This window comes from Rhinopithecus roxellana, chromosome 4, assembly GCF_007565055.1.
Source record: "Rhinopithecus roxellana isolate Shanxi Qingling chromosome 4, ASM756505v1, whole genome shotgun sequence".
In the NCBI taxonomy this organism is placed as follows: Eukaryota; Metazoa; Chordata; class Mammalia; order Primates; family Cercopithecidae; genus Rhinopithecus; species Rhinopithecus roxellana.
The window spans coordinates 65,573,247-65,594,950 of NC_044552.1; the positions used below are offsets into that span (position 1 = coordinate 65,573,247).

At 42.4% G+C, this 21,704-nt stretch overlaps 1 long non-coding RNA gene and 5 other non-coding genes across 6 annotated transcripts; 5 read left to right on the forward strand and 1 right to left on the reverse strand.

Moving 5' to 3' along the window:
• The first annotated feature begins 4,090 nt into the window (after positions 1-4,090).
• On the forward strand, positions 4,091-4,181 carry TRNAY-GUA. Its single transcript is given in 2 exon segments — positions 4,091-4,127; positions 4,146-4,181. It is a non-coding gene; the product is annotated as a tRNA-Tyr (tRNA).
• A 380-nt stretch (positions 4,182-4,561) lies between these two features.
• On the forward strand, positions 4,562-9,965 carry LOC104663300. The gene is made up of 2 exons (XR_748122.2): positions 4,562-4,768; positions 7,303-9,965. It is a non-coding gene; the product is annotated as an uncharacterized LOC104663300 (long non-coding RNA).
• On the reverse strand, positions 7,138-7,210 carry TRNAA-AGC. Its single transcript has one exon. It is a non-coding gene; the product is annotated as a tRNA-Ala (tRNA).
• An 891-nt stretch (positions 9,966-10,856) lies between the features above and the next one.
• On the forward strand, positions 10,857-10,949 carry TRNAY-GUA. Its single transcript has 2 exons — positions 10,857-10,893; positions 10,914-10,949. It is a non-coding gene; the product is annotated as a tRNA-Tyr (tRNA).
• A 1,387-nt stretch (positions 10,950-12,336) lies between these two features.
• TRNAY-GUA lies at positions 12,337-12,430 on the forward strand. Its single transcript has 2 exons — positions 12,337-12,373; positions 12,395-12,430. It is a non-coding gene; the product is annotated as a tRNA-Tyr (tRNA).
• Positions 12,431-21,340: 8,910 nt separating this feature from the next.
• On the forward strand, positions 21,341-21,429 carry TRNAY-GUA. The gene is given in 2 exon segments: positions 21,341-21,377; positions 21,394-21,429. It is a non-coding gene; the product is annotated as a tRNA-Tyr (tRNA).
• The last annotated feature ends 275 nt before the right edge of the window (positions 21,430-21,704 follow it).

Consider the following 21,704-nt stretch of genomic DNA (forward strand, 5'->3'; position numbering starts at 1 on the left):
TCCGGTTACCTTTATTTCGCTGGTTTTCCTAACCTCCAACGGAACGCGCTCGCCGTCCGCTTGCTGTCCTCTTGCTAGCCGCTAGCTCCGGATGGCTACCATTCGGAAAATCAGCTCCGCTACCAAACACAAGTGGAAAGAAAGCGTGTCGGATAGAGTGAAAGCGGGTGAAAAAGCTGAGAAAGTGGAAGAGGGCGACGGGCCCCCAGCCCCTTAGCTCAGAATGACCACCCGGGAGCAGAGATACCCTTTGCGAAGCTTTCTTTTTCTTTGTGTGTCTATTCGTCAACGCGGGTGCCCCCCTCGCCACTCCCTCTTCACCTTTCCCTGTGCGAAAGGCTTTGCAGTCTTCCAATTAGCAAGTCAATGAAACCGGACGCCAGGGCACCCACCCTGGGCCCTGGCCTCTGGCGCTACTGATACTCTCTTCTCTTGCACTACAGCGGGAGTGAGGTGGGGGGCTGGAAGGGGCAGGTGGGACTGGAGACTCATCTCCCACCTGCATCTAAGAATACTATTTATGAAGGAGAGCAAAGGAAAGCAAAACCTTTCCAGCTTCCCGTTTTCACATTGGGTTATATTTTGTTTTGAAAATGAACACATAGAAGATAATTTTAGCCATACATAGGATACTCATAATTCCTAACCTACAAGAATACAATTTGTCATGCCCGTCTCATAATCCCTCAAATCTAACGTTTGTTCCCATCACTTTCCTCTGTCCCTCAAGTTTCCTTCAGGCCTGTCTTCTCTGTCTGAATTTTCTGTAATTTGGCGCTGGAGAAATGAAGGAGTGGATCCTGCCTCAGGGCGGATGTAGGATTACACACAAGTATGAGCCCCAGTCCACAAGCAAAGGCAGGAAGGACTTGTGCTTGGAAGACTTCATAAATCACATTTATCTTACACTGGGTGGTTCTGTTAGTAGGTCAGACTTTTAATATGAGTGTTCACGCTCCTTCTTGTGAATCTATTTTAGGGGAAACCCAATTATTTTCTTTCACAATAAAGGGTTTGTTGGGAGAGTGGCAGGAAGGAGGAACTTTTTTTTTTTTTTTTTTTTTTTTTTTTTTTCCGAGATGGAATTTCGCTCTTGTTGCCCAGGCTGGAGTGCAATGGCAGGATCTCGGCTCACCGCAACCCCCGTCTCCCTGGTTTAAGCGATTCTCCTGCCTCAGCCTCCTGAGTAGATGGGATTACAGGCGCCCGCCAACATGCCCAGCTAATTTTTGTATTTTTAGTAGAGACAGGGTCTCGCCATATTAGCCAGGCTGGTCTTGAACTCCTGACCTCGGGTGATCCACCCGCCTCGGCCTTCCAAAGTGCTGGGGATTACAGACGTGAGCCGCCGCGCTCGCCCTGAACTTCTTTTAATGGTGCCAATCTTATGGACCTCAGACACCTCTCAGTGAGAACTTGCTGGCATTTTGTGTGGAGAACAGAACTGAGAGGACCAATCTGGACAAGGGGAGCCAATTAGAAAACTGCAGGCCCAGGATTATCTTATTTTCATTCTCTAGAGCAGAGTTGCAATAGAGCGCTATTGACATTTTGGACTAGGTACTATAATTCTTTGTTGTGGGGGCTGTTCTATGCATTACAGGATGTTTACTAGCATTCCTGTTCTTTACCTACTATATTCCTCAGTCACAGCTATTTACCTACTATGTTCCTCAGTCACAACAATTAAAAATGTCTTCTTACATTGTCAGATGACCCTTGTGAGGGCAAAATTGCTCCATTAGAGAAATTACCTGCTCCACGAGTATGTAGCATTGTTTTGGCTTACTATTTATTTTTGAGACAGGGTCTGGCTCTGTCGCTCAGGCTGCAGTGTGCAGTGAAACAATCATAGCTTACTGTGGCCTCAAACTCCTGGGCTCATGGGATCCTCCCTCTTCAGCCAGTCCCAGTAGCTGGGCCTACAGGCGCCCGACCACTACTCCCGGCTAATTTTTGTATTTTTTGTAGAAACAGGATTATCACCATGTTGGCCATGGCTGATCTCGAACTGCTGGTCTCAAGCGACTTACCTGCCTCAGGCTCCCAAACTACTGGGATTACAGGCCTGAGCCACCAAGCCTGGACTAGTTTACTATTTATTGATTAGGGTATTTTTTCAGCTTTGTAAGGGACCGTCGTTAACCTATAGACAACTGTGATGATGCAAATGAACTTCGTCTGATATTTAGTTATTTTCCGTCCTGTAGAAACAGTAACAGTTGTATTGCCCTATGGGGCAGTTTCTAGTTCTCTATCTCACTTAGCAATGTTAATTTACAGCATTGCTTCTTTCAGTGACTATCAATAAATTCTTTGAATCGGTTTTACCATCTTGATGATTCCCTCATTAGTGAATTAAACCTTTGGCAAGTGTTTATTTCATATTCATATAATAATCATGCATTTAACCGTTTGAAAAGTGTATTTTGACCAAATGCAGTAAATACATCTATGAAATAGGATAACTTATTCAGTCAATTGAGGTTGGAGAGGAGATAAAACATTACGTTTAATTCATCCAGACTCGCCCCACTCAAATGAATGTTTCATGGACTTGAGGAGATTAATGGCCAAGTTAAATGTGCTTTCAATTCTTGTTCAGAAAAGAAAAAATAAATCTGTGTGCCATAAAGGAGTGAACATTGGGCTCAATGGACTACCTGCACAAGAAGGATCATTGCCCTGTGCATGTTGTATTACATGACGAGGTAATTATCTTTAATGGAACATGAAAAAGAATGAAACAGATTTCTTTTCCTTTTTCTTTCTTTCTTTCTTTCTTTTTTTTTTTTTTTTTTTTTTTTGGTTTGTTTTTTTGAGAGGGAGTCTTGCTCTGTCCAGCAGCTGGAGTGCAATGGCAACATTTCTGCTCACTGCAACCTCAGCTTCCTGGGTTCCAGCGATACCCCTGCCTCAGCCTCCCGAGTAGCTGGGATTACAGGAGCCCACCACCATGCCCAGCTGATTTTTGTAGTTTTAACAGAGACGTGAGTTTCACCATTTTGGCCAGGTTGGTCTCGAACTCCTGACCTCGAGTGATCTCCCCATCTCGGCCTGCCAAAGTCCTGGGATTACAGAGGTGAGTCAACACGCCAGGCCATAATGAAAGAGATTTCCGATGCCAGATTCCACAAGTGGATTTCTTCGTTAATGAGGGAGGATAATAGCTATTCTGAGCTTCAGAGTCATAGAAAACTAGACAAGAACTTTATACTTTGCAAAACTAATATTTGAAATGATATTACCTTGTGTTAAAGTTGATCATTTAAAAATGTATCATTTTAGCACCCCCATGGATAGGTTTTTGCTGAGTTAAGAATTAATGTGATGGCCAGCTGCTGTGGGCTCACGCCTATGATGCTAGGACTTTGGGAGGCCAAAGCAGATGGATCACTTGAGGCCAAGAGTTCGAGACCAGACTGGCCAACATGGCAAAATCAAATCTCTACTAAAAATACAAAAATTAGCCAGGCGTGGTGGCTTGCGCTTGTAATCCCAGCTGTTCGGAGACTGAGGCGGGAGAACGGGAGAATCGCTTGAACCTGGGAAGTGGAGGTTGCAGTGAGCTGATATCGCGCCACTGCACTCCAGTCCGGGCGACAGAGCGAGACTCAACAAAAAAAAAAAAAAAAAAAAAAAAAAAAAAAAAAAAAAAAAAAAAAAAAATTAGTGTGCGTTCGAAGTTGCATTATTTAGCCTGCTCTTCCTTCTCCTCCTCCTGTCAATTATCTCAATAAAATCTCATTAAAATTGCAGTGTTAAAGTGTTTCAAATTCTATTTTTAGGTAGAGATTAAAATTGGTTATATAATGCATTCATCACAACAGAAGATGGTCATTGCTAAATTCTTATCAGTTCCTTGTGCCTCCTTAACATTTTATGTTTCTTTTTGTAAACCAGTGAGAGTGGTGCTCCTGTTTTCTCCCTGTTTCAGAGAAAAGGGCCTCTGAATATCAATCAATTCCGAAGGGGTACTGGATGTCAAAAAGAGTATCAACAACATAGGTAAATAGGACGGCAAACGGCCACGATTGCCCAACCTCGAGCAGAGATGGCATCCCCAGCAGAGAGTGAAAGTTACGTGAATCCTTCGATAGCTCAGTTGGTAGAGCGGAGGACTGTAGTTGGATATTTCCTTAGACATCCTTAGGTCGCTGGTTCGAATCCGGCTCGAAGGAATTCATAGGTTTTTTTTCTGGCGTATAAATTTTAAGAATCATTCTCAGAAATGAGTATTTCACTTATACATATCCTCGATGAGAATCTATTATAAAACTATTCTGGATGTGCAATGAATCTCTTTAATGTTTTATTATTCTCCGTAATAATTTTTAACACGCGCCATCAAGACTTCATCCCTATAATTCATATAATCCAACTCTCTTAGAAGTCCTGGGCACTGAGGAAGTGAATCAGACACTGGTCCACTGGGCTAGAGATCCACAGAGGCCTCTCCACCCCTTAACCCCGGATCCACAGCCTGGGGAAAGGGGTGGCTGGTGGGAATTACTCGGAGCAACTGGTAATTGGTGGGGCACGCGCGTCCCCTGGTGTTCAAAGTTCTGAATCCTTGAGAGTTACGTGCTGAACCACTAGCGTCTGAACCCTACACATCTGAAGCCAGGATGACATTCAGGGAGTCTATTCGCCCTTCTCCTTTTAATTGTCAAGGTGGTGGCTTTCGACCCTAGCTGAGACTATGTGGTAGATACTAGAATCACCTGGAGAGATTTTACAACGCATCTATGCTTGGGTTTCTTTGGAGGTAAGATTCAGGTATTGTAGTTTCAAAAGCTCACCAGGTGACTTTTATGTACTGCAAGTTTTGAAAAACACTGGTAGAAGCGAATTATTTTAGGAGAAAATAATACATACAGGAAAAAATGGACAGGATTTCCTACCCATATAGGAAATTAGCTCACGAAGTAGAGATCTGGCATAACAGTGGTACATATTTGCTAATTTTGTGTCAATCTAATTACAATATATTAATCCCATTGTACCCTTTTGTGTCTCAAAATGTGATCCCAGGTACCTATGGAAGAGTTCTTAATGACAAATATCTTTGTCTAGATCAAAGTAAGGAAGCGTTTTCTGAGGATTTTGTGCCTGGCAATTTCTTGTATGTGCCTTCCCATGTTTCCAAACTTTTATTTTTTATGAAAATGATTCTCAAACTTGGATATGTATCAGAACCACCTGGAAAACTAATAAAAAACACAGAAGCCCAGGCTTATTGAATTAGGGTGGTGGGTGGAGAGCCCTGCCCAAAACGCATTGGAAGCCACTCCTATTAAGGGCTAGAGATGGATCTAAACTGATAGCTCCCCATGAACTTGCTTTTTGAAAGCTGGTTGGGGGCAAAAGAAAAATGGCCTTTTGTTTGTTTTTTGAGAAGGAGTCTCGCTCTGTCGCCCAGCCTGGAGTGCAGTGGCTCCATCTCAGTTCACTGCAAGCTCCGCCTTCCGGGTTCAAGAGATTCTCCCGCCTCAGTCTCCCGAGTAGCTAGGATTACAGGCGTCCGCCACCACGCCGGGCTAATTTTTGTGTTTTTAGTAGAAACGGGATTTCACCATGTTGGCCAGGCTGGTCTGGAACTCCTGACCTCAGGTGATCCACCTGCCTCGTCCTCCCAAAGTGCTGGAATTACAGGCGCGAGCCACCGCACCCAGCCAGAAAACAAAACAAAACAAAAAATAGGTATTTTGAAAGGTAATGTTTGGGCCTTGAATGCGACATTTATTAAATAGTCCTGAACTAAGCTTCTTGCCAAGGCACAATAGATTTCGGTCCAGATAGATTCTCTGTTACAATTCTCCTCCCATATGCCAGCACCAGTAACATCAGAAGACCCCCCACCCCCACCCTCCGGCAAGTTATAGCAAGATTACTTCAGAAGAGGAAGAGTGAATGTCAAAACAAAACAAAACAAAACAAAAACCTTCAAACATACCTACATATCTTTGGCTCTCCCTCATTTTATTTTGTTTATTTTTTTTGAGACGGAGTCTCGCTCTGTCGCCCAGGCTGGAGTGCAGTGGCGCGATCTCGGCTCACCGCAACCTCTGCCTTCCGGTTTCAAGCCATTCTCCTGGGTCAGCCTCCCGAGTAGCTGGGATTACAGGACATGCGCCACCACGCCTGGCTAATTTTTGTTGGGATTCATGCACCACCAAGCCCGGCTAATTTTTGTATTTTTAGTAAAGGACGGGGTTTCACCATGTTGCCAGGCTGGTCTCGGCCTCCCAAAGTGCTGGGATTACAGATGTGAGCCACCACGCCCCGCCCATCCATTTTATTGAGATAATGGGAGTGCATTTGTTACAGTTGTAACAACTCGAGGTGGTCCTCAATAGGTCGGACATGTAGGAAATCGATTCTAAGAATAAAAATGTAATTTTAAAAATCTCTTAAAATTTGTAATACAGGGCCAGGCGCGGTGGCCCACTCCTGTAATCCCAGCCCTGTGGGAGGCCGAGGCGGGTGGATCACTAGAGGTTAGGAGTTCAAGACCAGCCTGGCCAATATGGTGAAACCCCGTGTCTACTAAAAATATTCCGGGTGTGGTGGCTCACAGCTGTAATCCCAGCTACTCCGGAGGCTGAGGCACAAGAATCGCTTGAACCCGGGAAGCGGAGGTTGCAGTGAGCCGAGATCGTGCCACTGCACTCCAGACTGGGCGACAGAGTAAGTCCGTCTCAAAAAAAAAAAAAAAAAAAAAAAAAAAGGAAAAGAAAAAGGAAAGAAAAAAATTTGTAATATGTCAAGTCTGTCTCAAAAAAAAAAAAAAAAGGAAAAGAAAAAGAAAAGAAAAAAATTTGTAATATGTCCTCAGTCTGCTCTGATAAAAATGTAATACATAAATGATCGAAGTGCATATTAGATTTGCCAATGCACCTGGCAGAGACCAACGTTCAGAACTGAAAACCGTGAGAGAAATTCCAAAGAACCCAGCTCTGTCTACGATAGAACAGTCTGAGGACTAGGTGGTGAGGGAATCTTGAGCTTGAAGGAAAGACCACCCCCATTATGATATGGGAGTGTGTTGTTAGCTGTTTATGAGTCAGCAAGACATTCATGGAAAGATAGGAGTAAAGGCCAAAGGGTAAGGTGGGAGAGGAAACTACATAAAACTGGAGAATGCGGGCATCGATCCCGCTACCTCTCGCATGCTAAGCGAGCGCTCTACCATTTGAGCTAATTCCCCTCGTGGAAAAGTAGCATTTACATCCTTTACCCTCTTTGATATCTGGAAGTAATTCAGGACTCGCTGCTATTTCAATTGACTTTCGTCGTTAGCCAATAGGAAAAAAATGAAGAACTGTATATCAATGGTAACTAAAGAGCCTCAGCATGACTTCTGCCCCTCAGCGCCATCTATAATCTGTTTTACCATGTCGGATCCCGTCGGGAGGAGACCACGGAGTGCAGGTGAACCAGGGAGTCAGAGTCCTTAGAAACAGCTGTCTTGGGGATCCGGGAAGAGTTTAACACTGGAATCACATCTACGGAAACCGGAAACTGGAAGCAAATTGAGGATGCAGCCAGAAGGGAAAATCAAGTTTTTCAAGCAATGAGGTTCGGCCTTGGCCTAACCAATAGTTTCTACCACTCTCCGCACCCCTAAAATTGTCATCTATTCATCTGGTTCCAGAAACAGATTATCCAGCGTCTTTATAGATCTACAAATGTCCCTTAAAGTCGGGAGCGGTGGTTCACGCCTGTAATCCCAGCACTTTGGGAGGCCGAGGCGGGTGGATCACTTGAGATTAGGAGTTCGTGACCAGCCTGCCAATATGGTGAAACCCCCCCCGTCTCCACTAAAAACACAAAAAACTAGCCGGGCATGGTGGCGCACGCCTGTAATCCCAGCTGCTCGGGAGGCTGAAGCAGTAGAATCGCTTGAACCCAGGAGGAAGAGCTTGCAATAAGCTGAGTTCGCACCACTGCATTCCAGCCTGGGCGACAGAGTAGTAAGACTCCCTCTCAAAAAGAAAAAGAAAAAAAAATCCACTTTTTGTCTGGCTTTGTCACCGCCGGAGGACCTGTGGCCACGAGGGGGCGTGCGTCCCATTTGATTTCTCTATTCTAGTTTCTGTAGTCCTGATTTCGATCAAGGGGTGTACAAATTATTTTTCTAAGGTAAATATTAGCAAGAGAAGCGAGTATACTTATGGCTGCAGACTTAGAGGCAGAGTGCACAAAGACAAATGCTTTAGTTGCCACTTTTTCTTCTGGGCCTACTGAGTACCAGGTACTGTGCCAGGTGCTAGGTGCTAGGTACTGTTCAGCAGAAGCTAGTTGGGAAAAGGAGGATCCGTTGGGCATTGCTAGAGGCCCATCACTCTCAGAAAAGCCATACGAAAGCTGTCACCCAACATCTGCACCTTCAACTGCTTCTTTTCCAGAAATTCCATCATTAGAAACTTATTTTTTTTATTTTCTAGTCTCAATGAAATTGGGGCAAGATGCTAAAAATTGAAAATGGAGAAGACAAAATATCTTATGTAAGAAAGTGACTGTGCTGCTCAGGACATAACAGGTCTTTTAAAGACCTTAAGACAACCTTTAGTACTTGCTCTTCTCTTTTGCTTTTTCATTGCAATCATGGCTGACAAAGTGGATAACTCTGTGGAAAGAAGACCTCCCAATTTCCTGCCCCCACCATTTTAGACAAGAGAGTTAAAAACTCAGATATTGCCAGGCGCAGTGGCTCACTCCTGTAATCCCAGCTCTTTGGGAGGTGGCTGGATCATTTGAGGTCAGGAGTTCGAGACCAGCCTGAGACCAACATGGCGAAACTCTGTCTCTACTAAAAATACAAAAATCAGCTGTGGGCCATGGTGGGTACCTGTAATCTTGGCTACTTGGGAGGCTGATGCAGGAGAATTGCTTGAACCTGAGAGGCAGAGGTTGCAGTGAGCAGAGATTGCACCACTGCCCTCCAGCCTGGGTGACAGAGCGAGACCCTCTCAATAAACAAACAAAAAACCAGATGTTCTAAGTGTGTGTAGAAACCCACCATTCATCTCGGAACTTGGCTCAAAGTCAGCCTTGCTTTGAGGCTCACACCACCTAGGTGCTTTCTCCTTCCACCCTGGACAGAATTTATCCAGTCAGTTTGGCCTCCCCTTACTCTTTTCTGTTTATTTTCTATGACTCTATTAGCAGTGCAGGTGTGGAAATGAGGTGAAAGAAAATTAGCCCAATCCCATAGTTCAGATCCATGGGTTGTGTGTTGGCATGACTGCAAACTGGGAGCAATTGGTTTGCCTAGGGCTTTTGAATTGGGAGTTCTGGTTTCCAGCAACATTGGATTAGGTATCAAATTTTACAACTTCTTAGCTTCCACAGAAGTAAATTAAGGTCAAGAAACCCCATCTCTACAAAAAGTACAAAAATTAGCTGGGCTTGGTAGCATGTGCCTGTAGTAGTCCCAGCTACTAGGGAAGCTGAGGTGGGAGGATCATCTGAGGAGGGTGAAGTTGCAGAACTGTGATCATGCCTCTGCACTCCAGCCTGCACGACAGAGTGACGGACTGAGCCGCTTTCTCAAAAAAAAAAAAAAAGAAAAATAAAAGAATATCTTAAAGTTCACATGGAAGTTTTAACAGTTGTTAGCAGTAGTTAAACTATTGACTCTCAACTCCAAACCCACTGCTATGGACTGAATTGTGTTTCCTTAAAATTCTGTGTTGAATCCTGAACCCTTAAAGTGACTTAGTTGGAGTAAGGAAGTAGTTAAGTTTAAATAAGGTCATAGGGATGGGCCTTGATCCCTAAGATTAGTTTCCTTATAAGAGGAGACAGAGTACTCAAACCATGTGAAGACACAGCAATAAGATGTCCGTCTGCAAGACAGGAAGTGAGCCCTTACCAAGAACCAAATCAGTTAGCAACTTAATCTTGGACTTCCCAGTCTCCAGAACTGTGAGAAAATAAATTTCTGTTGTTTTAAGCCACCCAGTCTGTGGTATTTTTGTCACAGCAGCCTGCTAGAGTTTGAATGTCTGTGTCCTTCCAAAATTCATTATACTGAAATCTAAGACCCAATATGATAGTGTTAAGACGTGGGGACTTTAGGAAGCCATTTGGCCATCAGATCTATGCCATTTCTTTTTTGTGGGGGGCCTTCTCTTTCTTCTGCCATATGAGAACACAATGTTTCTTCCTTTTGCCCTCCATTTCTTCTGCCATGTGAGGACACAAACATAGGTGCTATCTTGGAAGCAGAAAGCAGGTCTCACCAGACACTGAATCTGCTGGTCCCTTGATCTTGGACTTCCCAGCCTCCAGAACCGTGAGCAATACATTTCTACTTTATTTATTTATTTATTTATTTATTTATTTGAGATGGAATCTCACTCTGTCACCCAGGCTGGAGTGCAGTGGTGCAACCTTGGCTCACTGCAGCCTCTGCCTCCCGGTGTCTCCTGCCTTAGCCTGCCCAGTAGCTGGGACTATAGGTGTGAACCACCATACCCAGCTAATTTTTGTATTTTTAGTAGAGATGGGTTTTCACCGTGTTGGCCAGGCTGGTTTTGAACTTGTGACCTCAAGTGATCCACCCACCATGGCCTCCTAAAGTGCTAGGATTACAGTTGCGAACCAGAGCACCTGGCCTCTACTCTTTATAAATTACCCAGTCTCAGGTATTTTGATACGCAGAACAAATGGATTCATTATACCGAATACTTCCAGTGTTCTGAAAAAACTGCGTTAAAACCGATTGTAGTTTAAAAAATGAGTATCAATATAATTAAAACTGAGTCTCCTTAATGCAACAAGACTTGAAGACCCAGAAACTTTCAGGACACGTATTTAGGAATTCTAGAAAACAAAAAGCTACGTGTCCTTCGATAGCTCAGTTGGTAGAGCGGAGGACTGTAGGCTCACTTAAACATCGAGGGATCCTTAGGTCGCTGGTTCGAATCCGGCTCGGAGGACGTCAGTTTTGAACTACGGGCTAACTAACGAACTTAACGAAAGTAAGACTCTAGACGGGAAAACGTATTATAGCTGCTCTTTTAATCCTTTCTTTAATCCCCTTTGTGATACAGGAAGTAAGACTCTTAATCACATTGCAGTTTTACCACTTGACCCTATGGATAAGCCTTGCCAAAAGGGAGGCTACAGACTCCAAGGCTGGAGGTGAGAAAGTGAACTTGTTTTCTTTCTGGGGCCTTCCTGTTTCTCTAGGTGTCACCCCAGTAACCCCAACAGAGACAACAACTTTGTAGCAGCCCCGTCTCGAAATTTCACTTCTTATTGGCATCTCTGTAGCTTTTCCACGTGGTGTCCAAGGTACAGATAGGATACACAATAATGTCAAGAGAGACTGTCCACATCCTAGGATCACTCCTCTCTAGCTGCTAGCTCTCTATTAGGTTAGAAACATTGAAAGTTAGCATCTACTATTTTCTTAGTTACTCATGCAAGGGACTTAATTACGGAGTTCAATATCAACTGTATGCTATTAATATGTCTGACAAGAGGCACTGGCAGTTGCCATTTGAAAAAAAACTTGGGATTTTTCCTTTTAAAGCCTTTTCTTGCGAGATAGTTTTAACATATTCCCCATTTCTGCCTTAGGTATAAGGAAGCTGAGCAGACAACAATCTACACAGAACCTCTCTCTATGTTGGACAATTTGCTTTGAAAAAGGAATATTTATATTTCCACGTAAAGTTTTCAAGAGTTTTTGCTTCATTTTAACTGCTCCGCCATGATTATGTAATATACACTCAAATTTACACAAACACGCACAGACGACACTTCAACGTTTCAACACTACAGTTATGAATATACACAATCTATCATTCGACTTTCAGAAAGGAGAACTGCAAGGATACCGGAATGCTTTGTTCACAACCCTGGGATCCTCATCAACCCAGTTGTCTGTATTTAGGGCAACCATAGCATTTATCAAGCAAATCCAGACACTTTTAAGAGAGAAAGGAGGAGTTAATCAGACAAAACAGCAGAACAGAGGGCGTAATCTGGGAGATTGTGTATATCTAGGGGAGGAGGACGGGGAATTCCAGTAAGGGTTTTGGTTTGAGCTATACATAAATATCCTAATGTTTTCAATATAAAACCCAATGCCTTTTACATATTTATAACCATGAAGCCAATTACCTAGATCATTACACAGAATAATTCCGGTGACTGAGAATACTGCTTTAAAGCCGATGGAAGTTTAAAAAATTAATATTAATATAATTAAAACCAAGTCTCCTAGACTTGAAAACCTAGAAACTTCCAGGATGCACATTATTTTGGGGCTTTTAGAGAGCGCAGAACTACGTGTCTAGAGAACAATAAGTTATGTGTCCTTCGATAGCTCAGTTGGTAGAGCGGAGGACTGTAGGTAGGTTCCTTAAACCAAGATATCCTTAGGTCGCTGGTTCGAATCCGGCTCGAAGGACGGTAGTTTTGACCTACGGATGAATGATTCCAGACATATATGATCTTTACGAAAATAAATAAAGATCTAGAAAAAAAAATGTTTTACGAAAACAAAGATCTAGAAAAAAAAATGAATCAGACGGCCCCTTAGGCTCAACCATGCGCGAGTAGACAATTTTTGGTTACATGCGTAAAATCTTTTAGGAATAAACCAGAAACGTGGTAGCTTCACCGAAGGGCGCCTGCGTAGATGAAAAGCAGTGTTTCCAGAAAGTCTGAGGCTTCACTTTTTCCTTGTGAAATTTGTACCTCGCAACACTCTTCACCTCCACTCCCTCCCTGAGTCTCCTCCTGGCTCTTGGTTTCTTGATGCCATTCTTATTTCCCGCTACTGATCATCAAATGCAGTTTTTATTCCCCTCCCCATCCCCGACCCGAGTTGACGTTCCACCAGCAAACCACAGCCAACGCCCGCAATGGAGTTCAGTTAAGAAGGCGCGTGGGAGGTGTGGGGAATGCCAGGAGCACCCTGGCCCCAAGGTTTTCATTTCACTTTTTACTGGAGGTTAGAATATACGAAGACTTTTGGGGTCCTCCGCTATCTTGTTACTTTTCTTCTTCTCTCTTTCTTTTTCTCTGTGTGTGGGGGTTGTTGTTGTTGTTGTCGTTGTTGTTGTTGTTGTTTTAGACAATCTCGCTCTGTCGCCCAGGCTGAAGGGCTCACTGGACTTCCTGGGCTCAAATGATCCTCCCACCTCAGACTCCCGAGTAGCTGGGACTACAGGCTCGAGTCACCACCCTCAGCTATTTTTGGAGAGACGAGGGGTGTGGTGGGAGAGTCTCGCTTTGCCGGCCAAACTAGTCTCGAACTGCTGGATTCAAGCGATCCGTCCGCCTCGGCCTCCCACAGTGCTGGGATTACAGGAATGAGCCACTGCGCCTGGCCAATACTTTTTTATTCTTTAGGCACAGAAAAATGAAGAAAAAAATTTGAGAACTTTTTTATTTTTAAATGTTCGGTTCAGGGGCTACATAGGCAGATTTGTTACGTGACTAAATTGCGTGTCGCTCGGTTTTGGTGTACGAACGTCCCCATCACCAAGGTAGTAATCATAGTACCCGATAGTTTTTCAACCCTCATCCTCCTTCCATCCTCCTGCCTCTAGTAGTTCCCAGGGTCTATTGTTCTCACCTTTGTGTCCATGTGTACTCAGTGTTTAGCTCCCTACTTATGAGAGAACGTGAGGTATTTGGTTTTCTGTTCCTGAGTTAATCCACTTACAATAGTGGCCTCCAGCTGCACCCATGTTGCTGCAAAGGACGTGATTTTGTACTTTTTCATGGCTGTGTAGTATTCCATGGTGTATATGTATCACGTTTTCTTTATTCCACCCTTAGTGGGTATGTAGGTTGATTCCATGTCTTTGCTATTGTGAATAGTGCTGCAACAGACATACTTATGCATGTGTCTTTTTGGTAGAATGATTTATTTTCCTTTGTGTATATACTCAGTAGTAGAATTGATGAGTCAAATGGTAGTTCTAAGTTATTTGGGAAATTTCCAAACTGCTTTGCCCAGTAGCTGAATTAATTTACATTCCCACTAACAGTGGAAATGTAAGCATTCCCTTTTCTCTGCCACCTTGCCATACATCCATTATTTTTGATGTTTTAATAACAGCCATTCTGACTGATGTGAAATGGTATCTCATTGAGGTTTGATTTCTGTTTCTCTAATTAGTGATGTTGAACATTTTTCATATATTTGTTGGCTGCATGTATGTCTTCTTTTGAAAAGTGTCTGTTCATGTCTCTTCCCCATTTTTTATTGGAGTTATTTGTTTTTTGCTCATGGAATTATTTAAGTTCCATATGAATCCTTAGCATTAGAGCTATGTCGGATGCATAATTTGTGAATATTTTCTTCATTCTGTAGAATGTCTATTTACTCTGTTGACGGTTTTTTTGTTTGTTTGTTTTGTTTTGTTTGTTTTGACACAAGAGTCTCACTCTGTAGCCCAGGCTGGAGTGCAGTGGTGCGATCTCGGCACACCACAATTTTGGCCTTCCAGGTTCAAGTGATTCTCATGCCTCTGCCTCCTGAGTAGCTGGGACTACAGGTGTATGCCACCATGCCTGGCTGATTTTTGTATTTTTAGTAGAGATGGGATTTCGCCATACTGGCCAGGCTGGTTTCCAACTCCTAGCCTCAAGTAATCCACACGCTTCCACTTCCCAAAGTGTTGGGATTACAGGTATGAGCGAGTGAACCAGGCCCCTTGATAGTTTCTTTTGTTGGGCAGAAGTTCAATTACATTCCCCTTAACAATTTTGGTTTTTGTTGCAAATGCTTTTGGAGACTTAGTCATAAATTACTTGCCAAGGCTGATGTCCAGAATGGTATTTCATAGGTTTTCTTCTAGGATTTTTATAGTTTGAGGTCTTACATTTAAATCTTGAGTTAATTTTTGTATATGGTGAAAGGTATGGGTCCAGTTTCAATCTTCTGCACATGGTTAGCCAGTTATTCCAGCACCATTTATTGAACACAGTCCATTCTCCATTGCTTGTTATTTTGTCAGCTTTGTCAAAGATCAGATGGTTATAGTTGTGTGACTTTATGTCTGGGTTCTCTATCCTGTTCCATAGGTTTATGTGTCTGTTTTTGTACCAGTACGATGCTGTTTTGGTTACCTGTAGCTTTGCAGTATAGTTTGAAGATGAGTAGTGTGATTCCTCTGGCTTTGTTCTTTTTGCTTAGTATTGCTTTGGCTATTTGGACTCTTTTATTTCATATGATTTTATTTTATTTATTTATTTAGAGATGGAGTCTCGCTTTGTCACCCAGGCTGGAGTGCAGTGGTGCCATCTCAGCTCACTGCAACCTCTGCCTCCTAGGTTCAGGCAATTCTCCTGCCTCAGCCTCCAGAGGAGCTGGGATTACAGGCACCTGCCACCACACCTGGCTTTTTTTTTTTTTTTTTTTTTTTTTTTTTTTGTATTTTTAGTAGATACTGGGTTTCATCATATTGGACAGGCTGGTCTTGAACTTCTGACCTCTGGTGATCTGCCTGCCTCAGCGTTCCAAAATGTTGGAATTACACTGTGAATGGCCGAAATTAACTGATGTTGAAATTAACCTTTCTTGACTCTTTAGCCACACCTGGCTAAATTTAGTTTGTATTTTTAGTGGACACTGCGTTTCACCATGTTGGACAGGCTGGCCTTGTACTCCTGACCTCTGGTGATCTGCCTGCTTCAGCGTCGCAAAGTACTGGAATTACACCGCAACTGGCCGAAATTAACTGATCTTGAAATTAACGTTTCTTGACTCTATCGGTTGATAGTGAAATAAACTTCTCCCTGATCTTTTCCTTTTTTTTTTTTTTTTTTTTTTTTTTTTTTGAGGCGGAGTCTCGCTCTGTCGCCCAGGCTGGAGTGCAGCGGCGCAATATCCGCTCACTGCAAGCCCCATCTCCCCGCTTCACGCCATTCTCCTGCCTCAGGCTCCCGAGGAGCTGGGACTACAGTACAGGCGCCCACCTCCACGCCCGGCTATTTTTTTGTATTTTTTGATAGAGACGGGGTTTCACCGTGTTAGCCAGGATGGTCTCGATCTCCTGATCTTGTGAGCTACCCGCCTTGGCCTCCCAAAGTGCTGGGATTACAGGTGTGAGCCACCGCGCCCGGCCTCCCTGATCTGGAAACAAACCTTTCTTTTTTTTTTTCTTTCCAACTTTTATTTTTAGGTTCAAGGGGTACAAGTGCACATTTGTTACACAAGTAAACTGCATGTCACAGGTAATTTTGTCACCCAGGTAATCAGCATGATAATATCCACAGGTAATTTTTCAATGCTCACCCTCCTCCCACCCTCCACCCTTAAATAGGCCCCAATATCTATTGTTCGTAACAAACCTGCAAGTTATGCACATGTACCCTAGAACTTAAAGTACAATAATAAAAAATAAATAAATAAAAATAAAAAAAAAACCTTTCTTTATTGTTTATCCTCTGGCAGCTACTGCTTCACACATCTTGAAAGAATGGTCCTCGGTCTTTCTTATCTTTGCACTCAGTCTTTTCTTTTCTTTATTTTTTTCCTGTTTTTTTTTTTTTTTTTTTTTTTTGAGACAGGGTCTGGCTCTGTTACTCAGGCTGCACTGCAGTGGCATGATACAGGCTCACTGCAGCCTCAACCTCCTCAGCTTAAGCTGTTCTCCCACTTCAACCTCCCGAGTAGCCAGGACTACAGGTGCGTGCCACCACACCTGTGGCTAATTTTTGTAGAGATGGGGTCTCTCCATTTTGCCCAGGCTGGTCTCCAACTCCTGGTCTCAAGCGAACCTCCCGACTTGGCCTCCCAAAGTGCTGGGATTACAGGCTTGAGCCACTGCATCCATCCTGTCCTCTGTGTTAAACTTACTCCAATTTGTCTCTCATCTCTACATAAATGGCTCTTTTCAAAGTTCCCGTGGACCTCACTGTTGCTAATCTAATGATCAATTCTCTGCCTTCTCTTACATGGTTCATCAGTAGCAGCATTAGATTGGGATGCTCAATTCTTCTTGGTATATTTTCTTCATTTGGCTTCTGGGGCATCACACTCTCTTTGAGTTACTCCTTCCTCATTGATAGCTTCTTCCTAGTCTTCTTTACTGGTTCTTCCTCTTCTCCCTGACTCCTTAACATTGTTTTTCTCCCCAGGCTTTAGTTTTTAGTCCTCTTCTGTTATCTATTTACACCCAATTCTTTGAGAGTCTCCTCCAGGGTCATGAACTTAAACCTGTTTCTGTGCGGATAACTCACATTATTATATCTCCAGCCCAGACAGTTTTGGCGGTTATGCATAAAGCTACTATAAATATTCATATAGTGTTATGGCAAATATATGTATAATTTCATTTTTAAAAACTGACAGTGTTTTTCAAGGTGGAACAGTTTTTCCTCCCACCAGCAATATATGAGAATTTCAGTTATTTCACATCATCATCAGCACTTGGCACTGTTAATTTCTCACCTTTTTTTTTTTTTTTTTTTAACTTTAGCCATTCTCTTAGGTGTGTAAAGTATCTCATTGTGGCTTTAATTTGCATCCCCCTAATGAATAGTGATGTTGAATATCTTTTTATGCTTATTGGCCATCAGTACAGCTTCTTTTGTAAAATATCTGTCCAAATGATTTGTCCATTTAAAAAAATGTATTGTCTGGTCTTATTATTGAGTTGCAAGAGTATGTTATATGTTCTGGTTACAAGTCCTTCATCAGGGAAGTGTTTTCCAAGTATCTTTTTCTAATCTGTGACTTGACTTTTTTTTTTTTTTCTCTTTTGGTAGATACGGGATTTCACTGTGTTGCCCAGGCTGATCTTGAACTCCTGGACTCAAGTGATCCGCCGGCCTCAGCCTTCCCGAGGGCTGGGATTACAGGCATGAGCTACCATGCCTGGCCTGACTGTCTTTTCTTAACAGTATATTTTAAGGAGCAGATTTTTTGTTAAACTGTGATGAAATTCAACTTATTTTTTCCTTTACGGTTTATGCTTTTGTGTCCCATTTAAAATCTTTTTGCTTAACCTAAAGTCACAAAGAGTTTCTTCTACATTTTCTTCTAGAGGTTTTGTGTTCTAGTCCCTGCATTTAAGTCTTTGATTAATTTTGAATTAATGTTTGTACATTGTGTGATATAAGGGTCTAAGTTCATTTATTTGCATATGGATATTCAGTTTTTGCAGAATCATTTTGCAAAGATTATCTTTTTCTTATAGAATTACCTTGGCACTTCTGTCAAAAATCAATTAATCATAATCATGTAAGTTTCTCTCTAGACAGGGTCATGCTCTGTTGCCTAGGCTGGAGTGCAGTTCTTCCATCATAGCTTACTGCAGGTTGGAACTCCTGGGTTCAAGCCATTATAGGCATGACACCAGACCTAGCCTCCCATGTTGTTTCTTCTTCTTCTTTCTTCCTTCTTTCTTCTCCTCCTCCTCCTCTTCCTCCTCCTTCTCTTTTGTCCTTCTCCTCTCCTCCTCCTTCTCCTTCTCCTCCTCTCCCCTCCTCCTCCTTCTCCTTCTTCCTCTTCTTCTTTTTCTATTTTGGCCTTACTGAATCACCATGTTTCTTTTATACTTAATTTCTTCCCCTATCTTCTACCCCAGCAGCAACTATGGATATTTTCTGTCCCTATAGTTTTGCACTTGCAAGAAGTTCATAGGAATACCATAGTATGTAGCCTTTTGTATCTGGCCTTTTAAATTCAGCATAATGCAGATGACTTTCATCCCTGTTATTACATTTACCAATAGTTTGTTCCTTTTTATTCCATAGGAATATTATAGTGGTCTGTAAGCTTCAAGAGAAGTTAAAACCATCTAGGTAGGACTCAATTCATAAGTTGAAAAGGTACTAAAACAATAGAGAAGGTACAGGGTGAGACTGTAATCAATTGATGATGATACATCTCCAAGAATTATTTCAGAGAGTTAGATTTATCCATAAACCCATTTTGAACTTGTGTCTGCAAGAGGGAATAGAATGGTCGTTCTGACACCAGATTCTGTAAGAAGAGGAAGAAGGAAGTCTTCCTACAAAGTGATACAGATATCTAGTGTGGAAAGGTCCTAATTACTTGTACTTGTATTCCCAGGAGGCAAATCTTGGGGATTATCAGGGGAAAGAGCATTTCAGGCAAATGAAATTCCAACTTTAACAGCCCTGAGGTGAGATTCTCATGCTAGGATTAGTTTATAGGTAAAGAAAATAATTGATGAGATTAGCAATTGGAGTTCTTCCCGATCAAAATCAACTCTATAGTACCATGTCACTGGCAGGCATGAGGCTCTGGGAGCTTGTGAGCATAGCAGTAACTGATGAGAAACATACTGAGCATTTTTTTCAGTATGTTTGCTGCCCCCTGTGAAAATTAGTGAAGCTTTTATTCAAGAAAGCACGTGAACTGAGATCCTGGGGTTTGGTGGTGAAATGGCAGGGTTGGTCAACTGCTTTTACATCTGGTGTCCAAGGCTCAGGTAAGTACACTTCATATGGGCAGAGACCATCTCATACAGAATCTGCTCATTTCTCTTCTCTGGCTTCTCGTATTTTCCCCTGCTAGGCTACATTATTGAAAAGGAATTTACCAGACTGTATATTCTTAGTTTCTCATGGCAATGAATTGAATAACTGAATTACATATTAGTTATGTTGCTGCAGATATTTCCCATGGGAAATGCTGGAGAGGATCTTTTGGAAAAAAAAGCATATTTTTGTCAAGATTACAATTATGGAGAACTTTAATAAGTGAGGATCTTTTATAGATAAATTCACCAGAACTCCTTTCCATAAATTTCACAATTTATAATTTCCATATACTTTTAATAATTTTATAAAAAAGAAAAGTCTCTCCAGATGCCTTCCCATTTTTCCCATTGGTGTTCATTTCTGTCTTAGGCACCGGGAAGCTGAATACCATTATAGGCATTTATTAGCTAAGCATGACAGCATACCTGTGTGAAAACTGTCAGAATCAAGATGGAGTCACTATTGTTAAAATGCACAAACACACAAACAAACTAAAAACGCTGATTAATAGAGCTGGAAAAGGCCATGCTTGATAACAAAAACTATCACAAAAGACTGCAAAAACCATAACCTTGCACAGGCCATCACAATCCTACACAAAAAATACCTCTATAAGGACATCTGCCTCACAACTGCCTGTCCAACCTTGGACTAGCTTCCTCTCTACTATCCATCTTTGTAGCACACGATAATTACTTCAACACAGTTATATAATCCCTCTCATTTTTTCCCTTAAAAATCTTTGTCGCTGGGCTCGGTGGCTCACGCCTGTAATCCCAGCACTTTGGGAGGCCAAGGTGGGTGGATCATGAGGTCAGGAGTTTGAGACCAGCCTGGCCAACATGGTGAAATCCCGTCTCTACTAAAAATACAAAAATTAGCCGGGTGTGGTGGCGGGCATCTGTAATTCTAGGTACTCGGGAGATTGAAGCAGGAGAATTGCTTGAACCCGGAAGGCAGAGGTTGCAGTGAGCCAAGATCATTGCACTCCAGCCTGGGCGACAGAGCCAGACTCCAACTCAAAAACACCTTTTTCTTCCTTTACCTCCCTGAATATACATAGTTTCCTATGGCACTCGTATTTTCATTGCAATGCTCTATTCCCAAATAAACATCATTTTCTTTCAGAGAGCTTCTCTTTGTTATTTAGGTTGACACCTGTAAATAGAATGTTATATTTCTTGTTTAAATTGTGGGGGGAGGGAGAAGCGTTGTGTTTCATTTGTTTGTCCCATTGTCCCATTACAATTGTGCAATATCATATGAGCCACTCAATTCCTAAACATAGGTACACACACAACGCAATCCTCATCTCATGTTTTGTGTCTTGAACACAAATTACAAATTATACAAATTCTGCAATTTTCCTTGCCCTTCAGAAAGGAGAATCTCAATGTTTCCAAAATGAGCTGTGCAGTAACTCCGCTTCAAGGTGGTAGGTCCCCCCTCTTCAACCCAGTTGTCTAAGATAAACTTGTCTTTATTATTCACTTCCTAAGAGAGGAGGTGCTAAGCGGACAGGACGGCTGGACAACACATGCAATAAGGGCAATGGTCCTATCTACTCTATCTAAGAGAGCAGTACACGGAATATTCATGGGTTGTTTTTTTTTTTTTTTTCTGTTTTTTTTTGGACCTATGTGAAATTTTAAATGTTCAAGGGAATTGTTCATACACTTGTATAGTCACTATCCCTACTCAGATGAGAACATTTTAGAACATTTTGGAACATTTCTAATATCCTCGAAACTTTCCTCACGTTTCCCTATATTTTCAAAATGAACAAGAATACAGGACAGTCAAAAGCAATAGGTAAATTCTGAAGTATCCGAATAATATGCAACAACATCCTTCGATAGCTCAGCTGGTAGTGCAGAGGACTGTAGGGGTTTGAATATAGTCATCCTTAGGTCGCTGGTTCGAGTCCGGCTCGGAGGAGTTCCCTTTTAAAAGGGTCTCTTCTGGGCCTGAAATAAAGAAACTTGGAGAACGCAGTGTGCAGCTTGCTTATACATGAATTTGTAAGACGCTCAGAGAAGGAAAATAATCCACCTTGAAAATTGCTAACAAAGGTTGCTTCACGGACAGTCGAGTGAGACTCAATTTTCACCAAGTTGAGGAGGGATCATGAGGAATGTGGGGAATGGGATTTTGATATCCCGCTCCTCTTCAAAAAAGGGACAGTGTACACTTGACAGAAAGTTCTCTTAGTG